Source organism: Peromyscus maniculatus, chromosome 5 (genome assembly GCF_049852395.1).
Source record: "Peromyscus maniculatus bairdii isolate BWxNUB_F1_BW_parent chromosome 5, HU_Pman_BW_mat_3.1, whole genome shotgun sequence".
NCBI classification, from domain to species: domain Eukaryota; kingdom Metazoa; phylum Chordata; class Mammalia; order Rodentia; family Cricetidae; genus Peromyscus; species Peromyscus maniculatus.
Window position 1 is genome coordinate 81662022 of NC_134856.1, and position 21784 is coordinate 81683805.

The 21784-nt window shown below is 44.3% G+C and overlaps 1 protein-coding gene and 1 long non-coding RNA gene across 5 annotated transcripts in view; one reads left to right on the forward strand and one right to left on the reverse strand.

Moving 5' to 3' along the window:
• The window catches only part of Camk1d (calcium/calmodulin dependent protein kinase ID), a 411952-nt gene that overhangs the window by 283365 nt on the left and 106803 nt on the right, over positions 1-21784 (reverse strand). The gene's annotated exons all lie outside the window — the stretch shown is intronic.
• LOC143273382 (uncharacterized) lies at positions 2617-9816 on the forward strand. Of its 2 annotated transcripts, none has more exons than XR_013051460.1 (3): positions 2617-3459; positions 6324-6433; positions 7067-9816. It is a non-coding gene; the product is annotated as an uncharacterized LOC143273382 (long non-coding RNA). The 2 variants fall into 2 exon arrangements; XR_013051459.1 differs by having other exon boundaries at positions 3358-3459; positions 6324-6361.

Genomic DNA, 21784 nt, shown 5'->3' on the forward strand with positions numbered 1-21784 from the left:
CCTGGAATTAAAGGCGTGTGTGCTTCCCAAGCAAAGACATGAGATCTCAAGTGTTAGGATTAAAGGTGTGTGCCACCATGCCTGGCTCTGTTCCCAGTGTGGTCTTGAACTCACAGAGATCCAGACGGATCTCTGCCTCCCGAGTGATAGGACTAAGGGTGTGTATGTCATCACTATCTGGCCTCTATGTCTAATCTAGTGGCTGGCTCTGTCCTATGATCCCCAGATAAGTTTTATTGGGGTGTACAACTTATCACCACAAGGAAGAGCATCTGACTTTGCTAAGAAGCCTTCCCACATGACCATGTGAAATCCTAAACCAGGAGGTAGACTTGGACCCTGTGGGCTTCTTCCAGGTCTTCGCTCCTAGGATTTCATTACTCCAAAATTCACTGGCCTCAGATGTGCCTCAACTCCCAAGAGAATTGCGAGGGGCACTGAGCACATCACTTGAGTGTTCCATAGAAGCCTATTGCCACTTCTTTGGTAAGTCATGTGCTTTTTCTCAGGTCTCTTACATGTGGAATAAATCTCATTCTTAGAACTGTGTGAACAAAGTGCTTCATTCTAAAGGTGGCATGTACAATTCCCACAAGAGCAATTTTCTAGCTAGCAGGTGCTAGTTAAGCGATAATGGAGGATTGAGCATTACTGTCATCATCATCATCATCATCATCATCATCATCATCATCATCATCTAACTGTAGATATATGTATGAATTTCCTACACTAACTAGAATGTATTCTGAACAAATAATTTTACAATGGAGGTATCATCATGTATGAAATGGGAATAGTAGTATCTATCTACTAGGGTTGGTACAAGCTTAAGCAGATTAATATGTGTACAGTGCTTAGGACAGCATCTGGCAGTTAGAATAACTGTTACTTGCTTTAATGGTACATATAATATAAGTAGAGTAAGAGGTATATACACATGTAAATATATACTGAGAGAGAGCTAAGGCATACAAGCATGTATGTATATCTGAGTCTAGCTTGGTTGATGAGAAAGGAAGGAAGAGAAGTAGGGAGGTAGAAGAAGAAGAGAAGAACAGAATGAGAAGAGGAATATCAATAACAGCAATTCTAAATCATTCCTTAATTGAACGAGCTTTATAAATAAAGATTTCCTTGACATAAACACAGGCAAAGCATTATCAACCACATACTATTGGTACAAAAAAAACAAAACAGTACCATCATCTTTTATAAACATAGATATAATAATCCTTAACAGATTAGTCAATCCAATCTAGAAATCTATATAGTAATAATACATCATGATTGAGTATTATTTGTCCCAGGAATGCAAACCCAACTCAAAACTAAAAAAAAAAAAAAATTAATCAATTTTAATGCACCAAGGAGAAAAACACATAATCATCATCATCTTGATAGATGCGTGAAAGTCATTTAACAAAATGCAACACCTACTCCTGATTAAGAACCTCGGCAAACTAGAAACAGAAGTAAATTGCCTTAGCCTGATAAAGAGCATGTGGGAAAACCTCTTAACTAACATTACACTTATGGTGACTGCATGGATGTTTCCCCTGGAGGTTAAAAAGCAAGGCTATCTGCTCTCTTAGCAACCTTGTCTCCTATTTAATATTACACCAAAATCCCAGTGAGTGAAACACAGACAAAAATCAATTGTGAAATATAAACAACATAAAGATTAGATGGGAAAAGAGGGAAAAAACAATTTTCTCTGTAAACGTGACATAATTATTTACATTAAAAAAAAAAACCTAGAGAACTGACACATTTTTAAAAGCATCCAAAATTAGCAAAGGCACTGAATACAAGATCAACAGCAATTACTAACAAGCCGATCCTATTGCTGCACACCAGCAACAAACAACGGAAAGGTGGAAACTTTAAACACTACATTTACAAGAGCAGCAAACGAAGCTCCTAAGTGCAACCAACATAGGCAGCACTGCATGGAAAGAAATCCAGAAAGCTCAAATAAACCAAGAACTGGAGCCTGTGTCTGGACTGGGAGAGTAGCATTAGGAAGATATTCATTTTGTCCAAATTGACCTAGACTCTGTACACAACCTCACCCCAAACTCTAACAGGTTTGCAGTAGAAGTTGACACTTTTAAATGATTCTGTCTGTCCATCTGTCTGCCTGCCTATCTATCTATCTATCTATCTATCTATCTATCTATCTATCTATCATCTATCTATCTATCTATCTATCTATCTATCTATCTATCTATCTACCATCTATCTATCTAGACAGGGTCACACTATGTAGTCTTAGCTGACCTGGAACTCACTTTGTAGACAGGCTGACCTCAAACTCACAGAGATCTGCTTGCCTCTGCCTCCCAAGTGCAGGGGTTAAAGATGTGTGTCAGCATGCCTGGCCTTATTTTTACTTTGTTTTTGTTTCTTTTTTACTTAAAATACGGTTCTATCATTCCCTCCCCACTTCCCTTTCTCCCTTCAGCTCCTCCCATCCACCCCTCCCCTTCCTCCCTCTCACATTCGTGACTCTTTTAGCTCTAATTGCATGTATATATGTGTATTCTGTAAATGTAGGTGCCCATGGAGACTAGAAAGGGATGTCAGACACCTTGAAGCTGGAGTCATAGACACTTGTGAGCTGCCCAACATGGGTGCTGGGAACTCCACTTGGGTCCTTTGGAAGAGCAGTATGCACACTTTACCACTCAGCAATCTCACTAGCTCCCCAAATTGACAGCTCTAAAACATATAATGCAAAGGCAAAATAAAGAGTGCTCAAAAATCCACTGGGGGAAAAAAACAACTGTTTTTAAAACCCAGGTAAGATATTTCAGCAATTATTTGATGAAATTTTATAATTGGCTAATAAGCCCATGAAAGTATGTTTGACATGTTACTAGGAAGCTGAAAGCTAAAACCAGTCAGATACTTCTGCAGGACTATTAGTATGGCTAAAACAATACCAAGAGCCAGCAAGAACGTAGACTTCCTAGAGCCACGCAACAATGCTGGGACACAAATGGTGTGCCATGCTTTGGGACAAAGTTCAGCAGTTTCTGATACAGTTAAACACATGTACATATGATCCGCCAAATCCCAGTCCTAGGTATTTACTCAAGACAAATGAAAACTCAGGTGCATATAGATATATGCAAAAGCTGAGACAGCTATATTCATAACAGCCCCAAAGGGAAATAACATAAAAGCCCTTCAAATGACAATTGGTTAAACAAGCCTTTGGCTATGGTACAACAGTGTTCTACTTAGCAATGGAAATGATCAGACTATTAATACAGTCACCAACATAGATGAATCTCAAGTGAATTATGGCTAAGAGAAAGAAGCCAGGCTCAAAAGGATGGAAACGCAATGGTTCCATTTATAATACATTCAGATGAGAAAAACTGAAGAAGTTTGCCAAAGTTGTGAACGGAGGGAAGGTTTAACTACAACACGGCCACAGAAGACAACTGCAGGGTATGGAAGTATTCTATATCTTGATTGGGGTTCTACGCATATGACAAAACTCACAGAAACGAGTGCCAAAACAGTTTTTCTTCCTGCATATACGTTTAAACACATTTTTAAGAGAGAGGCTATAAACATACACAGATAAATGTGAGAATAACACAAACTCAGAGGTAAGGCAGACATAGGAAATGAAATCCCATCTGCTTCATAGACTTTAAAAAAATATGTGCTTGTGTATGCATACCTATACACTGCACATGTATGTGCACACATGTCAAAGGGCAGCCTTAGTTGTCTTTCCTGGGGAATGCCTTTTTGCATTTTTGGTTTGGTTTGGTTTGAGACAGGGTCTATTCCTGGTCTGGGCTGGGTTGGCTGGCAAGCTGGAGGCATCCCTGTGTTTCCTAACACTGGAACGGCAAATACACACCCCTCAACCAGCTCACCCCTCCCCTGGGTTCTAGAGTTGAACTCAGGTCCCCATGTGCAAAGCGCTCACTTTACCGACAGAGCCCTCTCCCCAGCTCCACAGGTTTCTTATGTGACTTGAAGCAGGTAACTTCAGTTACTGTAAAAAGAACACAAATCTTCTACCGAAGAGGTTGGGGGATTGGCTTCGATAATGTGAACTCATAACTAGAGCTGAATTGACACAGACATTCTCTTTATAATTACAGCCACACAGTGCTTTGTGCAACCTAATAATTGTTTTGTTTACTTGATACAAATGCTCCAGAGTGGGCTCCAAGGGAGCCCTAAATTGCTACTAACTATGCCTACGACTAATTAGTGCAAGAAATATAAGTCATATATATGCGTACAGGATTACCCTATGTTAATCATTCTCCATGTGTTAGCTCCCTCTCTGGTCTCACTGTGAAAGCAGACATAACTAATTAGTGGGAGGATCAGCGGCAATAAACCCTTCACACTGCCAAGCTGCTGACCAGCTAGGAAGCACTTTGAAATCCATGCCATTGCTTCATCATAACAAGTCAGGGAAAACCCGTTTCCTGGAAGAAAACCGGGTGACAAGTATCTGTCTTCAGGAAGTGCCATCTCTAATCTCATCAGTGCCAGCACAGCCCACCATTGCATTTGGTGTTTGGGGTGGACCCAGAAAGCAAGTATAAGGCTGAACCACACCCATCATGTGAGCTTCTCCCCTTCAGCCTTTAGCTCATTCTACAGTAAGATGATGCAAGCTTTATGAGACTGATGCACTACCTAGCGCTAATGAGGCACCTTGCAAGCTTTAATGTTAAAGGTGGTGGTGAGGGTATCACTGAGGACGGAACCCAAGGTTTTCCACATTGCCAGGCAGGTGTCTACCACTGAGCTATAAACTCTCCCTCTTTTTTATTTAAGACGGGGCCCCCTGAAGTACCCCCTTAACTCCCTCAGCAGCCCAGACATACTGGTGATCCTCCTGCCTCAGCTTCTCAAGCGCTTGGGATTTCAGGTCAATTAGGGACTTTTTTTCTAAAGGAGTCCAGGGTCCTTCCCTCAGGAAACTCACTTTTCATTGTAACCTTACAATGAAAGCCTGCCAACACCACATGCCATGATTAGCTAGCCGTGTTCCACACAGGTGCATTGCCACTGTCCATTCTGCAAACACCCACATGACTTATATCCACTCCCAGCTCCAAAGCCCAAGACAATGGCTCCCCCAGTGCTGCCTAAGCTCAGGGGAGCCATAGCCTCGCCAACGTCTCATTATTCTACCGAATGTTCTAACGTGTTTCCTGTGGGGTGCTGAAGGTTGAGATAGGGTCTTCCTGAGTAGTCCTGGCTGGGCTGGAACTTGCTATGTAGACAAGGATGACCTCTAATTTTCAGTGATACTCTAGCCTTGACCTCCCAAATTCCTGGATTACAGGTGTGTGCCACCATACCTGGCCACTCTAGTATTTTATAGAGTGTTTATGAAGTCCTCTGGATAGTCCCAGGGAAGAAAAATAAAAGGCCAAGTGAGGACTGTGTCTCACTGGTCTAGCAAACACAAGGTCTGAGGCTCTACCCTTGGCACATTCACACATACGTATGTGCGAGCATACATAACATACATACATACATACATATATGCATTTAGCCATCTAAATCCAACTCCCCTCCCCCCAAAAAGCTAAACAGCTGCATAAGCTAGAACTATCTCCTTCAGGGAATGGGATAAAGATGAGTCCCATCAGCACTTTCTCTTCTCTGGCTGACATGGGCAGCGAACCAAATTTTGAACAGTCACCACAGGAGAAATACCCAGTCCCCTAGCACCTCTCAGGTGTGTGTGGTCAGTTCTTTCCAAGAGGAGGAAGCAAGCAAGGCCAACTTAAACCCCACTGTGTCGCTGGGGCCTCCACCAAGGGAGCTGTCGATATTAGTCCTGCATGCAGCTTGTTTTTCTTCATGTGTTCCTGGAAGCTGTTGCAGTCACCTGCCATGGGGACCTTTTTTTCCCTGGGAAATAAGCATATGCCCATCTGAACGCCAGTGAGCTTTTGTGCACATAACCTTATCAGTTGAACAAAGCACACAGATGGTCTGTTCCCAGTGTCACACCCATCACTGGGCTGCAGGGGGTGGGGGGACACCCAGAAACCAAGAGAGCAGCACCACAGTCACACCCAAGGAGTCTGAGTTCTAGAAGCTTCCCTTGTACATAAGATAATGGCATTTGGTTGAACAGTCTTCCCAGCCATGGGCTCTGAGTCTCCTCATGGATGCAAACAAAAACAACAGGCATTTTTTTCAAGGTGCATACTCCATGAGGACTGAACCCAGAGGCAGCTTAAGTCAGTATCGTCTTGTGCCTTGATTTCTCCCAATTGGCTCAAGAAGACAGCTAATTCCATCATCTGTGTTTCTTCCAGAAGTGTGTTATCAGAAACATCCTGATGAATGGACACAGGTTGGTATTTCTGCACTTGTGCGCTAGGTTCTCTTTGGACCGAGGGAGACTGTATCAGGCTTTTCATTACAGGTAACTACACTGGGGCATATCAGAGATTCTTTTTGCATAGTGCCTTGTAGCAGGAATCTTAAAAGTTCTTATTAATTAAGTCAAACCCGAGGCCAGTTATTGGGGTCAATGCTGGTAGATCAGAGAGACAGAACAAGCCACAGCTAACCTCACCTGGTCAACTTCTCAGCTGGTCTTGTTTCCTCCAACTGGAAGCTTCTGTGTCCTCATCCCAATGGCTCTCAGCTGAACTGCTGCTGGAAAGCCTGAAGCTTAACCAGCCACATGCTTAACCAGCCAAAATGCTTCTAGTTTCTGATCCTCACGCCTTATATATCTTTTTGCTTTCTACCACCACTCCCTGGGATTAAAGGCTGGCTTTCTGGGATTAAAGGCGTGTGTCACCATGCTTGGCTATTTCCAATGTGGCCTTGAACTCACAGTGATCCAGAGGGATTTCTATCTCTGGAATGCTAGGATTAAAGGTGTAAGTGCCACCATTTTCTAGCCATTGTATCTAGAGGCTGTCTGTTCTCTGACCCCAGATAAATTTATTGGAGTACACAATATTTTGGGGAACACAATACCACCACAGTGCCTTTCCAGTTTCCTTTTGCAAATGTATGTGATCTGATGAGTTCCTTTCCCTTTTAGGATACTGAGCAAGGGTCACAAAACCCATTCCAAAGACGGAGAAAATGAGGAACAAAACACATGAGTGAATCCATGTAAATCCATGTAGCACAAGCCAAGGCCAGAATCTTCACACTTGTACACTGGCCATTTTCTCCTCCACAGCCCCAAACATCCCTAGCTTGGTAAGTGAGTTCAGACTTCCATAGATTACTATGATTTTTTTTTTAAGCTTCTATCCACCCATGAACACAGATCCTTCCGGATGGCCTTTGGGTTCTCTACATTGTGGTACATTTAAGTCTTCCAAGATATTCATTTATATAACATACCAAATTGCCACCACCCAGAGGTTCTGATGTAGCTGGATCAAGCAGATTCCAGGCGTGTGGACTCTGAAATTCCCCCAAGTGGTTCTAATCTGCAGGCATCAGTGAACATCTCTATCCTCCAGCCCTACTAAGAAATTTAAAACAGCTGACTCAGGATTTGAGCGAGAATCCATTGGAGATGCTCCAATTTCAGTATCAAGATTCTAGGCTATCTATGTCACACTGAACATGCCAGTCAAGGAAAACACCCAGCACATTTACAGCCATGAAGATCACCCCCGTGTTCAGCTTCCACACAGGGCACAGAGGACAGGAGGACTGAAAGGCATGGGCCCAGACTCCGAATCTATCCACATCCTGAGTGTGCCGAACTCTTCCTTGTCAGCTGCCATTGATTATCCCAGCACAGGGATCACCTTTACGGAAAGAGAAACCATGCACACTGCTGAACTGAGGATTTCCCATCCCTGTCAGGACCAGAAAGTCACGCTCATTTGCATACATCTGCCCTGTCTTCCCTACAGAAGGAGTGCACAGGATGCTAGGAAAGGCTTAGCTCTTCCGCATGTATGTCCCCACTGTGTCGTGAAAATGGCACTCCTCTGACTCACTGAGGAGTGACCAGAATTAAGTCTCATATCACAGATGACTATTAGAGAGGCCTGAATTACAGGGGAGTCCTATGCTATCAGCAGGACCACAAAGCCCCTTAGAAAATGCTCTGATCCTGCTTCCTCAGCATGCATATAGATGTTGTAGGTTGAATCTTGGCCACACAAGACCCACAGGTTAAAGACTGGTTCTCAGGGTGGGATTGTTTTTAGAGGAAACAGCCTAGGGAGAAACCCTTCAGTCATATGGGGCATGCCTTCAAAGGAAATAATGGGGCATGACGCCTCTCTTCCCTGCTCTTTCACTTCCGGGTCATGGGCTGCATGGGTCTGTTCTGCCATGTACCTCTTTCCAGGATTGTAACACGAATCTTAAAAGGTCTTATTAATAAAAACAAACCCAGAGCCAGGTATTGGGTGAACGCTGAAAGATCAGAGAAACAGAATAAGCCACAGCTAATCTCAACTTGCCAATTCCTCAGCTGATCTTGTTTCCTCAAACTGGAAGCCTCTGTGTCCTCATCCAAATGGATCTCAGCTAAACTGCTGTTAGAAGCCTAAAAGCTTAACAAAGACTCTAGTTCCTGGTCCTCACACCTTATATACCTTTCTGCTTGTCAATGAAGGAGTGTTTTGGTGATGGGAAAATGAAATGATTCACCATTAATCATAACACTATAACCATTTTGGAAATGGCTTCCAAAAGCCCACAAAGCTTCCCAAACCATCTTAAACTGGGCAGTAGGTACACTGAGCTGAGGGATACAAGGCCAGAATGCTGAAAGTTACAGTTTGGGTACATTCAGACTTTATTTACCCACATGATTTCCATTTTGAAACTCACAGGCATTTCCTCCTCACAACAAATGAAACATGGCCATCACCACACAGTCCCAATTCCCCAACAGAAAAGCTGCCCCTCACGAGGGAGGGGAAACCCAGGTTCTCACGGAACTTACTAGGTGCACATGGCTACTTAGAAAGGACACTTAACTGAAGAAGTCCTGAGTCCCCTGAGAAGAAAGCTGCAATATACAAAATGTATGTAATAGCAGGACATCGCCAGGGATTGTTTTTGGACACTGGTCACTTAAGAAGTCACATACTCAAAGTTCTAGAAGAAAAGAATGTTATTTCTCCACCTGTAGACAAGAAAATTCCCATCTCAAAGGAAGCCGATGACTCAGAACAACTGGTAGGGTCTAAGCAACCCTGGTTCAGTCACATACTGGTTATCTGATGGTTTTTCACCCAAGGGCTGTATTCTAGGTTGCTTCACTCTGCATCTGGAATGTCCCTGAGGGCTCATGTGTCAAAGGCTTGGTTGCCTGCTGGAGCCTTCAGGAGGTGACTGGATCCTAAGAACTCTGGTCCTATCTGTAAATTAATCCAGTGGTGGCTTCTTGATTTGTTGGCATTGTTAACAGGTGATGGCCTCCAGGAGTTGAGGCCTAGTTGATCATGGTTGTATTAACTCCACAGATACCTCAGGATGAGGAATTTAGTTGGGGGGTTTAGGAAAAGCATTTGGATTTTCAGGTGTGAGTATACAGTATATATTTGGGCAAACCTCTTCTATATGTGGATAAACATATGTAAATGTAAAATCTACCACTTTACTCATCTGCAGGTCTACAGTTTGGTGATATAACGTACCCGTTGTCTTGGAACCATCACCACCATCCGTCTCCAGAACACTGTCATCTTTCCTAATGGAAACCCAGAGCCAATTAAACAGTAACTTTCCATTTCCCCTTCCCCAAGCCCCTGGTAACCATCAAGCTACTTTCTATGAATCTGTCCATTCTAGTACCTCTTGCAAGTGAAATCATGCAGTATTTGCCTTCTTGTGTCTGGCCTATTTCACTTAGCATGCAGTCTTCAAGGTTCACATGTGTTGTAACAGGGGTCAGATTCGCCTTCCTTCTTAAAGAGGAAGAATCATCCCAGCGGATGCATTCACAATTTCATTCATCCTTTTCCTGAAGGTAACTTTGGTTGTTTTCACCTTTGGCTAATGTTTACTTGTGGAAGGATTATCTGAGGTCTCAAATAAATATAGCTCAAAGTGGAGAGGAAATGAGCATTCCCCCATAAGGACAGGCAACTAGCTGAAGACTTGGATTATGCAATCACCTTCCCATCTATCCTGGGATCTTGGTGAACGATGTCTCCATCCCATCCTAGGCCGGGTGATAGACCAGGCAAGTGCAGGACTAGGGTGTGCATATCTCAGGCTCCCTAGGAGAAAGCCATGTTAAAAACCATTTGGCCTAAATGATATGTTGAGGTGCAGGGGAGTGGATGAGATGACCAAGGCTGACCACAGAGGAAGTCATAATTGTAAGATGGATACAATTGGAAGGGGGGGATCAGAATGAGCTACCACCAGAAACAGCCAGAGATCGGTGGGTTTAAACAGGGAATGCAGCAGGTAAGGCCTACAAGATGAAGAATTGGGAATCACAGTAAGAGCTCAGGAGAGGATAAGCAGTCTGAGTGGGAGGGAGCCAGTAGGCAATTTTCTAAGCCTAGAAACCAGCAAACAAGCCACAAGCCTGTCACTGGGCCTCTCCTTTCTCCAGGTGTCACTTGACCAAAGTTTTAAAAGATGGATGCAGCTGCTGGTCATAAATCAATTGGCTACATCATCCACTTGTCCTCTGTCATTCCTAGAAAAAGGACAATAGCATTTCCTGGGTTTAGTGTGAACCAGGTGTTGAGATCCATCTTAGGCACAATGTAGCACATCTCAGCCTTCAGCTTTCTTCGCCTCACTAATGGAAACAAAAAAGAGGAAAACAGCTAGGCCTGGAGACATAAACTTGAAATCCTAGCTGCTGAGGCAGGGGGATTACAAGTTCAAGGTATGTCTGCATTACAGAGTGAGTTCAAAACTGGTCTGGGCAACCTAGTGAGACCCTGTCTCAAAAGGTAAAAAGGGAGCTAAGGATACATACAGTTCAGTAACAAAGCACTTGCCAGGCATCCATGAGGCCCCAGGTTCTGCCAGAAACACAGGGAGTGGACCAGCAAGATGGCTAAGGGGATAAAAGTGCCTAATGACCTGAGTTCAATCCCCAGATCCCACATGTTGGAAGAAGAGAACCAAACTGATTCACACAACTTGTCCTCTAACCTACACATATGTAATGTGCTATGCAAATGCACGTGCGCATACACACACACACACAGTGGATGGATGGATAGATAGATAGATAGATAGATAGATAGATAGATAGATAGATAGATAGATAGATAAATGATAAACAAATAAGTGTTTTTAAAAGTCAAGGGTTGTGGACAAAGAATACTTGCCCATTGCTGGACCACCTCACTGTTACTTGGGCCAAACTCTTTCCTAAATACAGATTCTCAGAGCAATGACCTCCAGGAGACACATACCACCTGACCTCCCACAGGAAACCTCCAGAACTGTTTTGGCCTCTCTGTTCCTCTACTGAGTTTACTGGCTTGAGGGGTAGATTTTGCACTCTCCCACACCTGAAGAAGTGGGGCTCTAAGAGAAGTCCAGACTGCAGGACAGAGTGGCGTGCTCTAACAGTAGCTGCCGAGTTTTCACAGCTGTTTAGAGAGCCACCCAGGCCTACCTTTAAAGTTGACAAGTGGTACTCAGTATTCCAACAAACACCGTTTCCTCTATAGACTAGTTCAGATAACTTGAAGATGCTCCCAGTTCTGTATTTGGGGGATAATGAGCACTGTGCTAGGGGCTATGAATATGGAGTAAACCCAAAGTAGATCCTCACCCCAGGTCCTCTGTGAGTGTTGGAGAGAAATAAAAGGGAGGGCCTGGCTCCTTCGGCCTCCCAAGTGTGATCTGCAGAGAATCTTAAAATTCCCAGGCACTCACTCATATATTATCCATTCTCATCCTCACAGCAACCCTAGGAAGCAACTGATATACAAGTAAAAATAAATGGAGGAACTTAAGGTAACTGCCGTCTTCACTCACTCAGCCTGTGGCAGAGCCTATAATACACATGGACTCCTCTTTCTTCGTATCTATGACTCCTGGCCAAAATAATAATTCTGGAGTGCCTTTCGGGGGGGGGGGGGATAGTAAGTTTTCAAAGACATGTGCCGCACAGAAGACTGGGTCGAGAAGAGTGAAATCACCTGCTGCTTGGGATCGGCCCTTCTGTGGCCTGCTTTGTGTTTCTTCATCTCCATGCATGACAGAGCATGTCATCTTGGCCTTAATAAAGAGCAAACAGCGATCACACCACACAGCAGAGATCTAGCTTTGTCACGAGAGGCATAATTAAATTCTCGTGAGCCAGACACTACCATTGGCCCCTTGGCTTCCCTAGTCAGCATCCATTCTCCTGTGCAACCCCACTGAGCAAGCAGGAAGGGACAGACATGGCTGGCGATGCACACAACTTAAGCTTGCTCTGTGTGCTGAAGAAGATACTAGATGGACCATTCAGCTTAGAGGGAAAAGTCCCCTCTAAGAAGTGGGGTTTCAGAGGCAGAAGTTACAGGGATGGAATTATAGGTAGCATGGAGAAGCCTCTAAGATACCTTCAAGAAGTGTTATACACTATAATTGCATGGCCTCAGAGATTACAGAACAAGATTAATGATGATAGACAAGACAGACAGTGAAGCTTTTTTGGGTAGGATTTCCAGATACGGTTTTTCTCTGTAGCCGTGGCTATCCTGGAACTTGCTCTGTAAAGCAGGCGGGTCTCAAGCTCACAAAGATCCACCCGCCTCTGTCTCCTGAGTGCTGGGATCAAAGGTGTGTATCACCACCACCCGGCTATTTTGAAGCTTTTTGGACTATTTTTTGAATACACACACACACACACACACACACACACACACACACACACACACACGCACACACACCTAGAGAAGGCCACTTAATACAAGCAACTAACACTTCTGTTACTGCTATAGAGACACACGCCTCAGGAAGCACAGGGAAGCAGAGCCCTGTGTGCGCATGGGTGTCCACACATGTTGGGAGTCTTTCTCAGTCACTTTCTCCATTATTTTCTGAGGGTTTCTCACTGAACTTGGAGCTCCAGGTTTCAGCTAGACTGGCTGGCTAGCAGGCCCTAGCATCTACCTGTCCCTGGCTCTCAATGCCAGAGTCACAGACATGGGCTGTCACACCCAGTTTTTAGGTGGATGTTGGGGATCCAAATTCAGGTCCCCATGCTTTCTAACAACCACTTTGCTGACTGAGTCATTGCCCCAGCCCCCAAGGGAAAGAAAAATTATTCAAACATGATCTTCCATCTTGTACTCCCTCCCACTGAAGCCCACATCCTGATTCTGCAAGGCTGGCCCAGCAGTAACAGAAAGGGGGGAAGTCAAAAGCATCAGAGAAGGCATCACACTCAGTTAATTCAGCCTGAGATGTGTTTCTTCCCAGGGTGGAGTCATGTGAGCTAAGCGCGTTTTCTGTCTGGTGCCCAGATCTCTGCTTGCCAACGTTCCTGCCCATTTCCCACCAGCCCCCTCTGCTGCTGCGACACCCTTTCTCACCGGCATGCTCCCTTCCTTCCCCTCCCTCCTCTCCTTACGTGCTTTCTTTCTCCTCCCTTGATAAAAGTAGCCAGGCTGCCAGACGGCTGTGACACATGCCAACAGGGGACCTGCTACTCAGCTGGAAACCCAGCTTCCAGGAGGGTTTTTTTATTGTTCATGCATCTCATTGAATGTATTTAAATACATTATATACTGCCCCTGGCTGCATGCAGCAGAGAGAAAGGAGAGTGCTCTTTATCCCAGTGACACCCAGAGAAAGCAAAAGTGTGTATGTGCACGTGAGTGTGTGGGTGTGCACATGCACATATACACTCAAAAACACATATGAATATATAAGATATATATATACCCTTATGTACATGTATGCAAATAGACACATACACTTGCATGTATCTATGTATACATATGAGCACATATACAAATTCATGTATCTATGTACACCTATGGATTCACACATGCATCCACACATTCACATGTGCATACATATGCATGTGTATGCTCAGACACACACACACGAACACACACACAATTCACTGAGTGGGCTACAGTACAACACTGCTTAAAGCTGTAGCAAGGAGGAAATCCATCAACGCTGATCTTAAGGAAGCCCTGAGATGGCAGGCAGTTTTCTCTATGCAGTAAAGATGGGCTCCAAAGAAGAAAGATTGAAAATGCCACAGGACTAAATTTCCCAGGATCTCTGACACCACAGAACTCCAGGTCTCAGCCTGAAGCCACATCATAAGCACACCTCCTTTCTAGTGCTGCTGGAACCATCCTTTCTTTCTCCACTGGGGCAGGCTACAGGGCCTCGCACCTAAAACACGCACTTCTTGAGCTTGGGAGCATGTATCCTGGTGCCAGGCTCCTCCAAGTAATGCCTGACTCAGCTATGTCCAGGATGGGACCTTGGGTGTCCGTTTCCTCCTCTGTAACTGGGGAGTTGAGGACAGCTCCTGCCTGTGGGGCCTGGGAGAAGACAGTACATTCTCAATGTTGCCATCTAAAGGTCACCTTCTGTTTCCTGAGTCCTGTCATCACTTCAGCTACATTTAAAAGCCAAAGCATTTCACCTCCTTGCACCCAATTTACACCCAAGTAAACTGAGGAACGGGCTAGTAACTGGCAGTATTTCTGTCCTTCATGCACAAGTTGCCATCATGACATGTTCCTTTTCACCTGTCTGGGGTCTCTGTGCTGTAGACTAACCTTTCTCCAACCAACCCTGCCACCACTGTGGCCAAATCTTCCTGAAACACTGTCCATCCTGGCCTTCCTCTGCCTCAAAGTCTACAGTGCACCCTTTTTATTTACAGTCCAGGATCCCCACATCTCCAAACACAGCCTTCTGCTCCACCACAGGGCATGCTCGCCACCCTGTTTCCGCCACGCTTGCTCCCGACTCTCAGCCTCAGCCTGGTCACGCTGTGCCTTTCCTTCCGGCTGTCTAAGCTTCACGATGCCTCGTGGTTGCTCCAGCATCCTCTCAATTCTTCCCACATCCATGATGGCATCCACTCACCCACCATCATCCCCCTCAATTCTCCCATAGCCCTCTGTGACACCCAGCAACTGTCACCCGCTGTGCTGGTAGGTCCAGATAGCTTTTGGGCAACACAGCCTTGGGAGGTCCCAGGACTACTCAACCTCAGCACCACTAACATATAGGTTGGATAATACTGTGGGGCGGGTGACTGGTCCTGAGCACTATAGGATTTAGCAGTGCCCTTGATCTCTACCCACTAACACAAGGAGCAACACACACAACCATCAAATACCCCCAAATGTTGCCACATTCCCTGAGGAGAAAACAAATGACTCCCAGTTTACAATCCCTAGGATATACTTATGTCTTTACATATGACATAAACTCTAGGTCACCAGATTCTTTCTCATTCTTCCAAGCATGACCAGGACATAGCAACACACACAAGAGATATGGTGTGCATGCATGGCATGAATAAACACATGAATGGGCACATACATGGGAGGTAAAGACACAGGACATGACAAAGCTTCCCAGGAGCCCTAAGCAGCAGGACCCAGACTTAAGCACATACAAAATCCTCCAATTCCCTATAAGCATGCAAACAAGAAGGAGAGTTTCTGAATTACTCCACTGCCTGGGAATCTGAGCCATTTCATTACTCAGGACACAGTACCCAGTACCCAGTACACAGCACACAGCACACAGTATACTGTACACTGTATGCAGAATTTCTGAACCACTGCACTGTCTGGAATCTGAGCCAGTACACAGTGCTTTGGGTATAATGGGCTCAATAAAATCTTAGAGAATGAATAATCTCTACCCCAGAGCACTATTTACTGGGAAAAATAATCATAACTAATATAAACAGGGAGTTGCTACTGCCCACACAGGCTGGGATGAGTGCATTTCCATCTTTCCCTTGCTTTCTCTCTTTGCTTAGTGAACAGAATAGATTTGAGCTGAAAAGCTGGAGGAATCACAAAATGGGTGAGGACTTGGAGTTGGTGGAGGTGAAGTCTGACACCAGGTGCATGCCTGATTCACCCGGAGGCGCTGGCAAGTTGCCTTTGGGAGTGTCCATCTCCTGAACTGTACAGTGAAATATAATGCCAGCCACAGAGGACTCCTGTGGGCCTCACTAAAGCAGTCCATGGGAAAGTGATTACCAGGGTGGCATTTAATAACAGCACCATTTCCTCTTTGTACTAATCAGAGCACTTGATAGCGTTCTTTCTCGCCAGCAAAGCAAGAGGCACACAGAACCTCACGCTGTACATAGTTGGTAAACTACACACACACACACACACACACACACACACACACACACACACACACACATACACACACACACACACACACACACACACACACACACACTCATGTTAGATAGCTTTCCTCAGCCCTCCAACCATCCCACACAGCTAAAACTCCACCTCTCTGGACATCACAGCATGGTCACTTACTAAAGGACCCAGAGGGTCTTCAGGTAATTCTTTTTCTTCAAGCAGATTGCAGACAGAATCAGTGTGTCCAGACCCTATGACCAGGTTCTAGAATTATACACTAAGATCTTGGGAAAGACACATTAGGTAATAGGTCATTTTCTCCCATTAACTGCTCCTGCCCCCAACTCCACGATCTCACACACACACACACACACACACACACACACACACACACACACACACACTCACGCACAGTTTCCTCAAAATTCACCAAAGGACAGACATCTACTAATGACTGTTTTTTCTGTCTGAGCCAAGAATCATCTCTTTCAGTCCATTTGAAGAAGAGTCATTTTCTGTGTTCTTTCAATCCCAAAACCCCAAGAGGGGCTCCTCCTGGACATCAAGTCTCCCTGCAAGGGGTCCAGGTTTTGGAGGGAATCCCTATACCTCAGGGCCAGAGGCATCAAAGTTCCAGCTCTGACAGGCCTCTCTTCCTTCCTTCCTTCCTTCCTTCCTTCCTTCCTTCCTTCCTTCCTTCCTTCCTTCCTTCCTTCCTTCCTTCCTTCTGTCCCTCCTGCCTTCCTTCTTTTCTTCCTTCCTTTATTCCTTCCTTTGTTTTTTTTATTTTTAACAAATTTTATTTTTTTATTATTTTTTTTATTTTACAATACCATTCAGTTCTACATATCAGCCACTGGTTCCCCTATTCTCCCCGCTCCCACACCCTCCCCTTACCCCCAGCCTACCCCCCATTCCCACCTCCTCCAGGTCTTTCTTTTTTATTACATATTTTTTCTAAAGCAATCAGAAGGCAAGAAAATCGTGAAAATGCATATGGACATGGACTGTGGGCAGCACAGGTAAAGCGGAGTTTATTATTAGACTAAATTAGGAGGAGAGGCTCCTCGCAGATGAATAAGACTCAAAGCCATCTCTACATCTTAGTCGCCCTACACGGTCGCCCTACATGACCTTATTGTGTTCTGAGACTGGTATTTTTTTAAAAAGACAAAATATGGAAGACTTGGTCAGGAAGCCTCAACTCAAATGATCTTTTTCCATTCCCCTTGCATAGGGCCTATTAGTCATCCAATAGCATAAAGGACTTTAAATCACTAACCTTGGTGCAAATGTCAAAAGAAAGTGGCAATCTCGAAGGCAAAAAAAAAAAAGTAGATTTCAATAGGACATGAGAAGTGGCTCCCAGCCTATCTTAACACGGCCTCCACTAAACTGTGTGTTTACATAAATTCTATTGCACAGCTGACATAAATCCTCAACTAGATGACATTATATGGAAGAAAAGGGTTCTGCTAACAAAGGAACATGCTATCATGTCGCTTCTTTTTACTACCTCATTAAGTTCTCAAAGGACTAAGCCATCTCCCCCAGAAAGCTTGGATGTAAAAACGTCTGAGGATCTACCACAGTGATGACTTTGATGTTACCTCAAGACCCTGGAGGTGAGCTGCTCACCATCTATGTGCTCTTGTGTTTGGGGTCTTTTTCCCTCCACTCCCGACACCTTCTCTTTAAAGTTGGTCCCTTTTCTGTTTCATCTCCAGCTATGGGGTTAGCCAAACTGTGGCCCAAGACAGCCATGGAGAGGGCCCAACACAAAATGGGAAACTTAATTAAATCATGACTGTTGTTTCTGGCAGCAATTTTCATAAGTAGATTGTGATGTAATATCTTGGGCCGTGCACTTCATAGGTAACAACTTCATGTCACAATGTAAAAAGTTGGGATACCCCAACAGTTCTCTGAAGACATCTGGTGATGAGGAGGAAGCCAACACTTCCTCAGATATTATAATGCCTGCTTAGGAGCCCAGGCTTTACCTAACTGAAATTGGACACATCAGTGATTAGGGCAATCATAGCCAAAGTATCTTTGGGTACCTCCCTGTGTTTCCAAACCTCACCTGTTCAAAACCACAGCCTTTTCTCCCTGGATACCCAGAAGACGTCTCCCCTCTGTTCCGTGGGTAGCCAGGCTCCTGCTCTAAGATCCTGGCCAAATGCCAATGAGCTCCTTCCATTTGGCTTATGTACAGTCTTGGACTCCAGGTCTAGTGAGCTAATGATGACAGGCCTCCACAGCACTGGCTTCTAAGCACCCTCTCATCTGTGTTCTCCCCATTCTTTTCTCCCACCCCTTTCCTCCACACTCTGTATACACACTCCTACAGCACGCTTCACTGACAGATCCCAGCCCAGGTCTTCCCCGGCTATCACCTCATCTCTGCTTCAGGCTTTTGCCATACTGAATACCTCTGAACCCATCAGCTGGTTTATAGAAAGATACATTATAATCTGTGGCAGTTTGAATTACTGCATTTCATGATTTTAAAACAAGTAATGTTTACTTCAGCTCTTGATATATGGGGGCTTACTAAATAATAAGAGAACTTAAAGCCATTACAAACATAGAAAGAAATTCAACTTTTTTTTAATGTTACCAATGGATTGTTTATTAATGGATCATTCCACTCTAGTTGTATATTTACAACTAAAGACTGTGATTGCCAAAAAGACTTCTAGCTATTCTGCAGAAGCCCTTGATTCCAGGGAAGATCCAGATGACTCAGAATGGGGACCAGATTTCCCACCCTCCCTTTTAGTTAGGCTTAACTCTTGGAGCTCTAGCTTGCTCACATCTTGTTCCTAGTCCCTTCCTCTTCCCACGGCTGGAATGAAGCCCCAATGCGGAGCCATATCAAGCTACACAGGACACAGCAAAACCTAGACGAGGTCTAAGGTTGGCAAGATGGCTCAGTGGATAACAGCACTTGCATGAGGACCTGAGTTTCAAATCCCAGGCAACCACATAAAAAGTCAGGCATGGTCACACATACTTGTAACCCCAGCACTGGGGCATGGAGACAGGCAAATTCCAGGTGCTCATTAGCCTGGTGCTCTACCTGGAATAGTGAGCTCCAGGCTCGGTGAAAGACCCTGTGTCTCCAGGGAGTGAAGTAGAGAATCAGAGCAGGACACCTAATGTTCTCTGGTCTCTGCTCATGGCCACTGATGGATCTCACACACACATACACACACCGCCACTACCACCACCACCATAAAAGGAAGACAGAAACAGTCTTGTTTCTGAAGCCATGAAGAACTACATTGACCCTCCCTGGACTACTTACCAAGACTTGCATACAAGAAAAATACGTTTCTCATTTTAATCAAAGTTATCTGTAGTTTTTTTTATTTTTTTCAATTGCTTTCAGCCACCCCTTGATGGGTATGGTCAGTGAATCAAGTGTTTGATATATAAATGAAAGGACTAGAGTTCAGATCCTCCCACCCAACCTCCAGCCCCATGTAAATGCCAGGTAGGTAAGGCAGCCATCTGTAATCCAGCTCTTGGGGAGCCAGGACAGAGGATCCCCGGAGCAAGCTGACTGGGTAAGCTAGTTCATACATAAGCTCTGGGTTCAGCTGAGAAAGGCAACTGATGTCAACTTTCCACTTCCACATGCACATAAATTCATCCACATATAAACACACATTCACCCACAGGAACACACATAAACAAAAAAGAAAAAGGAAGAGGAAAATCCAACATAAACTTCATTATGTAGTTAACAACCAAGCTAAGTTACTGATAATATACTTATTGATAACCCTTAAATAGCAGAGAGATGCTTAAGAGCCCATACGTGCAGAGGAATATTTAAGAGGGGAAAAGATACTTTACCTACAGTAGGTAAGCATAGGCATTTAATTTTCAATCCTTCTTCATTAAATCCTTGACTGACAGCAATGGATATTCCCATATCTCCTCCTCCTGTATTCTACCAGGACAACAAACTCTGGCATTTTCATCCTTTAAGAACTGCCCAAATCAAAACACTCAAAAACACACTCAAGCAACCATTCTGGATTTCTACATTTCCTACAGAGATAAGATTTTTGCTGCACTTACTGGAAAGCAGTCTTTTATTTTAAATGGCAAACTGGTTTTTTTAACTCAAAAGAATAGATGCATTGGAAGACAAGTATCTTAGATAATCAGGAAAAGGGATATATCATTTGAACTAATTAGAAATATTCCCTGATGATATTCTCACCATTCTAGAGAGTTCTGAAATTGATGTCATTACATTTTATATAGTTTCATAAGGTCATCTGAACACCCGCCAATTAAAAGAAAAAAAGTATTTGCTAGCATCTGAGGTTTTTAATAAACACGCTGAGGGTGGGAAGGGAGGAAAGGAGGAAGGAATGGAAGAAAGAAGAAGAGAGGGAGATTGATTGGCAGGAGTGAAAAGGCACGCACACTTTAGAGACGCTAGGTCTGACTCCCAGCTCCCACATGGAGGCTCACAACCTTCTGTAACTCCACTTCTAGGGGACCCAACGCCCTCTTCTGAAGTCCATGGTCACCAGGCCTGCATGTGCTGCACACACATACATGCAGGCAAAACACGTATGTTCATAAAATAAATCTTTAAAAAATAGCTGAAGTGACTGGAATCTAAGTTCATGGCCCACCAACCCCCAGTTTTACTTTTCTATTGAAAATGTTTTGCACACAAATAAGACAGGTTTTCCACAAGATGAAACTCCCTGTCAAATCCCCTCCTCCCCACTCACCCCTACCTTGTCTTTATCATTTATTTTATTCCTAGATCTCAACTCGTAGCCATGAGATAGTCAGCTCCCAATCAACCAAAGCAAGAAAGGCAAAGGCCACACGAAAGGTCAAGGGAAGAATAGCAGGAGACTTCCATGAGGGACACCTGGCTTTGTGAACACAGCACAGGAAGAACGAAGGAGGGACGGCCACAGCTCTCCCTGTGTCCCTGTGAGTCCCTAGCATAGCATGTGTGCACGCACACATACCGTGTTTATGTTACAAATTAGAGTGTACTCAAGCACCACCACCACACACACACACAAATAGCATGTATTTCTTAAGTACACACCCCCTGATAAGGAAAATGACTCAAAAATAAGCTGCATACCAAAAATAAACTCAGAGAAGCTAGCTTGGGAATCAACATTTTCCATGGGTAATCCGCCACGGGTAATCTGGCTCTGTAATGAAATTTAAGCTTCTTCTAGTATTTATCTTCATCAGATGTACCATACTATAAATGGCTGAGATTCCATCTTGTCAGGGACAATATGACACCTTTCAGGCCTGTGACACACAACCTTGCCAGGGTCTCCACTGCATGCCTTGGATATTACAGTTTGATCTCTCTTTCCCCCAACAGGAGGCCTGAAATAAACCAGAGGATTCAAGTCCCAAGATCAGCATCATAGGCTATTCTTCCAGCTACCCCACTGTCTTATTGCCTCTTGCTGTCCAGAACT